Here is an 8,605-nt window from a genome sequence, read left to right as displayed (position 1 = left end):
TCGTCAAAAATTCACTTTGACTAAGTGGGTTTTGTATAAATGAAACAACTCCTATGACTACGAGAATGATGGTACGTTGTTCGTCAAAATTAAATAAAGTTTTTTTACTTGCCTGTTATTGCATGCCTCAACAACGATGACAATAGATTCCGTATACCTTTTAGAGTTATCAGATATAACGTCGTGGTAATAGCATGTTAATTTCACATTTTGTGAACACTGGTGGTTGTCCTTCTTCATTACACTCTTTATCATATCCTCAGGAAAACTATATACTTTTTCAAGTACAGTTTCTAGTTTATCAGAACTACCATAAAAGCTAGAGAAATAGTCAACATCATTATAATAAAAGAATGTTGAGACCAGTAAAGCATTGCCTTGATCATTGAATTCACAGTATACCAAATATGTATCTGAAATAAACAAAAATTGAAATGACATCCTCACGTATTGTAACTTGTTTGAATTATTTTCAAACTTTACTTCAGAACGGTGTTGATTCATCCTTTTACGCAAAGTTTGTCGACTTTCACCAACACAAAGTACATTCAATTCCGGAAACGACATTGTCCGTGGAACAGTCCAGAGGATGAAAAGATTTAGTACAATAAGTTTTTCCTGTTAAATTACTAGTGAAATCTGGAGTCGTGATTAACATATTACATATCTTACACGTGCTCCTTTTTCCTTTTTTGTGTTTACTTGTAGAAATAATAGGAGTTGATTCACATGTTACAGGTGTCTTTAAACAATCATAAACATTAATAGTACATGGTTTAATTGTTTGAAAAGTATCTGCATTTTTAAAGTAATCATTACCTTCTGGCTGTACATAAGTCAAATCAGGGGTACCCCGAAGGATATGCAGTGGAACACAAAAATCAAATGCTACAGTGTTCCGTGTAGCAGAAGAAGACCTTGGTAACCCGGGCGACGTCCTAGCCGGTTTGGTCTTTGTAATCTTTGTATTCATCATGCATTAAGCTACCAAGTTAATGATGCCCTCGTGGAAAAATCTATCAGCAGTAAAATTTCTTCTAGGAAGAAACTTGTCATCGACTTGATTGTAGTAAAAAGTAAAACAACAAAAATACCGAACATCAAGAAAAATTCAAAACGGAAAGTCCCTTAACAATTGGCAAAATCAAAAGCTCAAACACATCAAATGAATGGAAAACAACTGCCATATTCCTGACTTGGTACAGGCATTTCCTTATGTAGAAAATGGTGGATTAAACCTGGTTTTAAAGCTAGCTAAACCTCCCACTCGTATGACAGTCGCATACAATCCAATTATATTGACAACAATGTGTGACCAAAACAAACAGATATGATAAGTAAAAATATCAAAAATAGGGGTACAGCAGTCAACATTGTATTATAATCTCGATCACTATAAAAACAACAAAGAAAAACAAAATGGCATATAGACAAAACACTTACGCAATAATGAAACACAAGAATACAAAAAATGACCACAGCACGACAACACAATGGCGGGATATACAAGTACCGAGCCACGCCTAAAGGATATTACAAAAAATGGACCAAACAGTAAACGTTAATAATTTACTAAGACAAATAAAATAACACTATACCACGTAATTAAGATGATAAACAACGTCAGTACCTAGAATCTATACATCAAGACCATCATGTATTATTTGTGAAGTTGATACGGAATATTTATCAACAAGATCTTGGTATCTTCCTATGGACTAAGGACGAGACGTTCTTTGACAATTGTTTCATTCAATATTTGGTATGCGGATTTGCAAGTAGTTTTTCACTCAGTGAAATCTCACTTGACAATAAATAGATTTGGATTATTTTGCTGGTGCAGAGATTCAAAGCAAGTCTGAAAAAGTTTTCATTGAATTGAAAAATTTACTAGATTCATGTGGTTCTGATGAATCAAGTCACAATCCCGCTTCCACGAGCACGAGAACAGAGCTCCTAGGTATAATATGTGGTATAGTAGCTTTAACTTTAGAAACATCACCAAACAAACTTGATGATATAAAATATTCATGAAAGAGTTGGTCTCTAAACATAAGTTAAAATGAGAGATATCCAGTTTCTTGTAGGGAAATAGAATATTGCAGTTTCTTGCGTGAGACCCGATAGATTGTTCATGTCAAGATTATTAAATTAGTAAACAATTAAGAGTGGATATAAATACCAAAAAATTGTTTAAAAAAATAAATTTCTCGGTAACTTTTATACCCTGGCCTTGTATAATGAAGTACATGTATCTACTTTGGTTATTGAATAATTGATTAAGTCAGATTTTAAAATTCTTTCTTATGCTTGTCTTTCTGGTTGTTGATCGTGGAATAAAAAACACAAGGAGTTTCAAAGATTTATTATTGATTTAAACTTGAATATTAATGTGCTAGAGCTTTTGCCTGTTGTCGTTAAGTCGAAACACTGGGTATATAACGTTTAAAAATAAAATAATAAATTTTTTCTACAACAAAGTATCTAAAGTCGAGAAAAACTAGTGATTTAGATATGCAGCTGTGAATCAATTCAAATAAAGACAATACATGTAAGTGTTTGGGATAATAGCATATATCAGACTTTTTTTTTTATTTATCTAGATGATATTTAGATTTGAATTATATTATTAAGTGTTTTGTTTGTTCAAAGATCATCAAGCAACATTGAGTGAAATTACAGTTTTAAACAAAGCTTTATTGTATTGCAAATTTGCACATGAATGTATACCAGTATACGGGGAGGTGCCACGTTTAGTGTCAAGTCAAAAGTGCCTACAAAACTTATCAAAACGACTGTGCACTCCTTGATTTAACTTATTGTTTTTTCTTGTAAAGAAGTATGTTATCCTTTAATGGTGTTTTCTATGCAAGGGAGTAAATTATTTGTTGGAAACTACGGATTAGATCGTGCAAAGGAGTAGTACATCCCTTGGAGTTTCCTTGTCGAATCAAAGAAAGCAGTACCTCTTTAGTATAGTATAATCAAATGGAATTCAATTCAAAAATTAGAAAACCAAAGGCCTGATGTACAAAACAATAATCGTAAAACAAATATGACGATAACCACTGAATTTTTATGTAAATTAAAACAAATACATATTTACGTAATCTAGAATATCATATCTTTGGTGAGGTCAACACAACATGTATGTAAAGCTTAAAACAATTCAGAGCCTCAAAAAGAAAATGAGCCTTATTGGAAATACATAACTACCTTAGGGTTATTTTCCTGAGGGAGTTGTAGCATTAATTAGTCAAAGAATCATTACATAATTCATAAGCCATATTTGTATGTGCATGTCCCACGTTAGGAGCATATAATTCATTGGTTATCGTTAATTGCTGCCTGTCATTTCTGTTTTTTTCATTGTTTTGTCATAAATCAGGCCAGGCCGTTGGCTTTTTCATGTGATTTTTTTTCTCACTTTTTGTCATAAAGGGGCCTTTTAATACTGACTATACGATATTGGTTTTACTCATTGTTGAAGGCCGTACGGTGACATATAATTGGTAAAATCCACGTTGTCTCATTGACGTACGACATCTCCATATTTTACATCAGCCTCTCACTTTTTTATGTACCCTATTTTATGTGTTACGGATCGTTCATTTAAACTGGACCCTCGTACATAAATGTTGTAATTGGAAAGTAGACATTTTGGGCAATTCTGAATTCTGAATTCTGTATTCTGAATTTCTCGGTTGTTCTATTACCAATTAGATTTATCCAAGAGAAATAGAATGACATGATATTGAGAGGGTACTTATAATAAATTTACTTTGTATACTGTAAATCGTCGCTGGGCTTCTAAAATGTTGTAAATTACAAATTTTTCAAGAAAAAAATATCTCACAAACAGGCTTTGAAAATTTTGGCAAAATGCATGCTTCCAACATGTCGTATGTGAACTTGAACATTTTTGTAAATAGCAGTGAAATAAAAACTTTGACATTTCTGGATTATCCAAGTCCTTAAATTACTTTCACAGAAATAAAGAAATGTACAATTATTTTTTTCCCAAAGCCATTCTACAACGATTTTCAAGTTTTCATACAACATTTTGGAAGCAAACTTTACAAACAACTGACATTGGCAATTTTGTAATATGTCTTATTTCACACATTTTGATAGGTCTTACTGTATGCTATTTTGTAATACGAAAGATTTTCTCCCGCCCAGACCATTGGTGTCAAAAAGTATTTTTAGCCAAAAAAGTCATATACGACATTTTAGAAGCCCAGCGACGAAATAGATTTTAACAATAATCTTCAAAGTTTTCATTGTTATTAATCACCAGCTCTCGCACCTCCATTTGCAACTCAATCATTTCGAAATTTCTTGATTACTTCTATGCTACTAAGAATGAACATTGCAAATCCAAAAAGTTAAGTGAAAATGTTTGACAAAATTACCATTAGCATAAACAATCAACTCCATTTGGTTTCTCTTAATCAAATTAATCAAACATTTTGTGGGATAAGTTTCCCTTTGATCATGTATCCAATGTAATCTATTTTTTTATTGTCTTCTTAACAAAATCTGCCCTAAAAAATAAACTTTTCTTGAGGTCATAGATATCAGAATAAAAAATTATTTCGAATGCGTTTAAATAATATACCTTCTGTTCCTTGATCTATGGAATACATTCCATTTAATCTCGCTCCGATAACCCACCATTGTTCACACGATGTCTGTTTGACACTATCAGCGCAGTCATATTCGTCTTCTTTGTATCCTCCAGGACAGTCTGATATAGTATCACATACACGATCTTTACTGATACATGCTTTATCATAACATTGATAGCTGTTTGAACTACAAGTTTCTGAGAAATAAATATCTATAATTATGTTATGTAACGAAACAACGGTGATGATAGCATTATGAAATAAAATAACAAACTGATTAAAATCACATCTTTTATCCGTTAGTTTTGTTTGTCGCTCATGTACTAACGTTCATCAGATTGTAAAAATAAAGGTTCTATGTTAGTTCAATCTCAGTTGACACCATATTTACCTACAAATTGATCTAAGTGTCTAAATATATTACAACTCTACTTTTAAAAGCTATTAAATGCAGGTCTCGTTTGGAACTTTGTACTTTTTAGAATCAGTTAAATATTTCAGATAGTATAAGTTATATACTAAGTTATATATCTTCATCTTTTATATAAGCTTTGAATTGCAAATATTTCGGCCACGAGCATCACTGAAGAGACATGTATTGTCGAAATGCGCATCTGGTGCAAGAAAATTGGTACCGTTAATTTTATTACTACCACTGGGTCGATGCCTCTGCTGGTGGACTATACGTCCCCGAGGGTATCACCAGCCCAGTAGCCAGTACTTCGGTACTGGCATGAAAATACGAATTTATTGTGTTATTAAAATTTTCTGTTACAAAATATTAGAAATTATTATAAATTAAGGAATGTATCTCCCTCATGCAAAGCTATGATTCCTTTCACGGATTTGGCTATACTTTTTGGACCTTTTGGATTATAGCTCTTCATCTTTTATATAAGCTTTGGATTGCAAATATTTTGGCCACGAGCATCACTGAAGAGACATGTATTGTCGAAATGCGCATCTGGTGCAAGAAAATTGGTACCGTTAATTTTATTATATTTATTCTTTCCGTTGTTTTTTTTTTAATTTTGTTAGGGAAAAACAAAAATTTAAAGAACAATTTTAAAACGTTTACCGTTACTTTTTTTTTAAATGAAAAAGGGAGGCGGGTGATACCAAAGGGATATTCAAACTCATACAAAACGACCAAAAGACAAACAATAGTGTACATTATAGAATAATAATGTCTGAGCAATACGAATCCAACAAAAACAACCGGGAGTTATGTCAGGTGCTCCGGAAGGTACGCAGATCCTGAAAATTAAATATATTAAAAGAGGTATTGATTTTATTAACCTATCTAGTATATGTAATATCTCTACCATTCAAAACGTCAAACCTCCCTATTTTGTTAACATAGAACAGCCTATGATTTCGTATACCTACAAAAATCCAGAAATAGTTTTATATTCAATTATACTTCAGTTACACCAGACGTCATTAGAGACAATAATGCTCCTTCTACTCGAGACTGTAAATCATCGAATTTATAGATATGATTCCTACGGATATTTGAATAACACTTTTTGAAAATAAATAACATCTTTATTCGATTTGATTTGGAAATTGGGCTGTATCTGTAGAAAACTTTTTACAAACTGGAGAAACCATCCTGATTTTTAGGGAGATGTTGTTTTAAGAGCCCGTAAATTTAGAAAGATTCATAGAAACTTTGAATAATAATTTGGAATAAAATTAACCTAAAAGTTTATCAATTTAACACTGTAATATTATCTTTGAACATTGTTTTTATGGGTTAATAAATTGGTTGTGTTATTAATAAATTAAAGCATAACTTAATAGTATTGTTCTTCGGTCCGTGTAACTCTTATCAATTGAAAATTTTAAAAAGTTTTCAAATTTTAGATTTTTGGAATTTTGATCAAAGTTTTAAAATATCAAAATACCAAATTTTTGATTTTTTTTGAAATTGTGAAATTTTCACCAAATAATTAAAATTAAATTTGATTTCTTTTTTGGTTTGCTCCACGACTTCTTACTATCTGCAATCATGTCGGCAGATGAAATCATTGAATGCACATCTTTAACGATCTCAGTTAACATTTTATCAACTATTTCTGTTGGTAACTCCCGACATGATTGCAGATAGTAAGAAGTCGTAGAGCAAAACAAAAGAGAAATCAAATCAAATTTGAGGGAATACACGTGTTTTGAGCCATTTATTGCATAAAGTACGGCAGAAAATATTAGCATAATTAACCCTACCATACTATTTGGCCTACTGCGAATTGGTCAGTTTTCATTGTTACTACTAAATGATGGGCGTTGGGAAATCCAAATACTGTAGTTCTGAATTATTTATCTGAAACGCTAAGCTTATATAAGAGATTTTTTTCTCTCAAGTAAATCAACTTGTTTGATGCCGGTTTAAATAGGTTTAAATAATATTTTGTTCAATAGATGCAAAACCTAAAAAAAAAATCACGATACTGTTATCTCATGTGATGTCCAATTTGTTTAAAAAAAAAAAAGACTTCTTCTTTTAATTATTTATTTTGCAATTTAAAAATGATTTGATATATTTCGTGCTTTTTATTACTAACTAAGAATGGTCATAATCAGAGCCGTGTTTCTTGTTTCAAAATGAATTCTCCGCTTTTGAGAAATATTTATTTTGTTATCCAATTTTTCCACCGCTTACAACTGTCTGCTGCTGGTTTTATTTTAAACATTAACTTTTTCAAGTAATAGTAACTGTTCATTTCATTTTGTTTCGTTTCGTTTCGCTTTTATTCCGTTTTGCACTTTTCAACAGGTACCCCTCATTTCACCCGTATTGTATTTTTGATATCTTAATCAAAAATTTAAAAAATCAAACTTTCAAAAACTGAAACAATCAAAACTGCACGTTAAGTTTAGTACTTTTCAATTTTAATTATATATCTAAATAATTAAATTTAAAAACGATATTTAGAATTATGAAATTTTAATTATTTGGTGAAAACTTCAAAATCTCAAAATTTTTCAAACATTGGGAATTTTTGTTTTGATAACTGTTACACTGACCCTCTTCAAATATGAATATTTGCAGTCCTTTATTTTGTCGATACTTTTATCATGTATATTTTGGCATTACACAAGATCTTGTTTTTTCTCGGACGTCTTCACACTTAATCCATTGGTTGTGTACAAATTGGAATATTAGTCTGGGATTCATGATTTTTGTATGTTCTTCTTTCAAGTCAGGAGCGTTGTTTTTTGTTGTTGTATATCATATTTGTTTTTGTTTATTGTACATAAATCATGCTTTTATTTTTATCGTTTGAATTGTTTTTCACTTGTCACGTTAGCAATAACTAATCATATTATTGATTCTTATAGAAACACTGAATAAATAATGATGATGTTCTGATTTTCCACAGAGTTGTAATGCTACTCCTTCAAATGTATTAAAGTATTACCTTCTATGAAGTAGCATTTTATCCTTTTCATATTTTATCTGATTTGACAAAAAGCTAAGCATATTAGTGTATATACCACAATTTATTTCATCTGATCCATCAAAACAATCGCGTGTGACGTCACAGCGTTTAGCTGAAGGAATGCATTGTTTGTTGACACACTGCCATTCTCCGTCTTGACAACTTCTCCATTCTAAACAAAACACATGATGTCAAAACAGGGATAAAGTATTATTTTTGGAGACGATACTAAGTGAAGCAAAACTAATGAATACCTAAACGCAACTCGTTTCAAATAACATAAACAAGGAATGCCCCCATATAAACAGAACACTACATAACATTAAAGTTTTAAATGATTGACAAATTGTTTACCATCACGAGTCTATACGTAGGCTCTTAAAATTTCATTTACAATTTCACAAAAGTATTTTACAGTAGTATCAGGTATCGAAGTCTGTGTTATAATGTTCCATAAAAATTGTGATATTTGAAAGTTAAGAATAATATGGTCAACAGCGGTAAACCAAAGATTTACAAAAACAAATG

At 31.1% G+C, this 8,605-nt stretch overlaps 1 long non-coding RNA gene across 1 annotated transcript; it reads right to left on the bottom strand.

The window, feature by feature from the left end:
* Positions 1-58: 58 nt before the first annotated feature.
* LOC143046114 (uncharacterized) lies at positions 59-8,243 on the bottom strand. The gene is made up of 3 exons (XR_012969068.1): positions 8,133-8,243; positions 4,622-4,828; positions 59-413 (listed from the first exon to the last, which is right to left on the bottom strand). It is a non-coding gene; the product is annotated as an uncharacterized LOC143046114 (long non-coding RNA).
* Positions 8,244-8,605: the final 362 nt, after the last annotated feature.

This window comes from Mytilus galloprovincialis, chromosome 9 (genome assembly GCF_965363235.1).
Source record: "Mytilus galloprovincialis chromosome 9, xbMytGall1.hap1.1, whole genome shotgun sequence".
Taxonomy (NCBI): Eukaryota; Metazoa; Mollusca; class Bivalvia; order Mytilida; family Mytilidae; genus Mytilus; species Mytilus galloprovincialis.
Note: the sequence above shows the minus strand (reverse complement) of the source record. Positions and strands in the feature narration are given on the sequence as shown.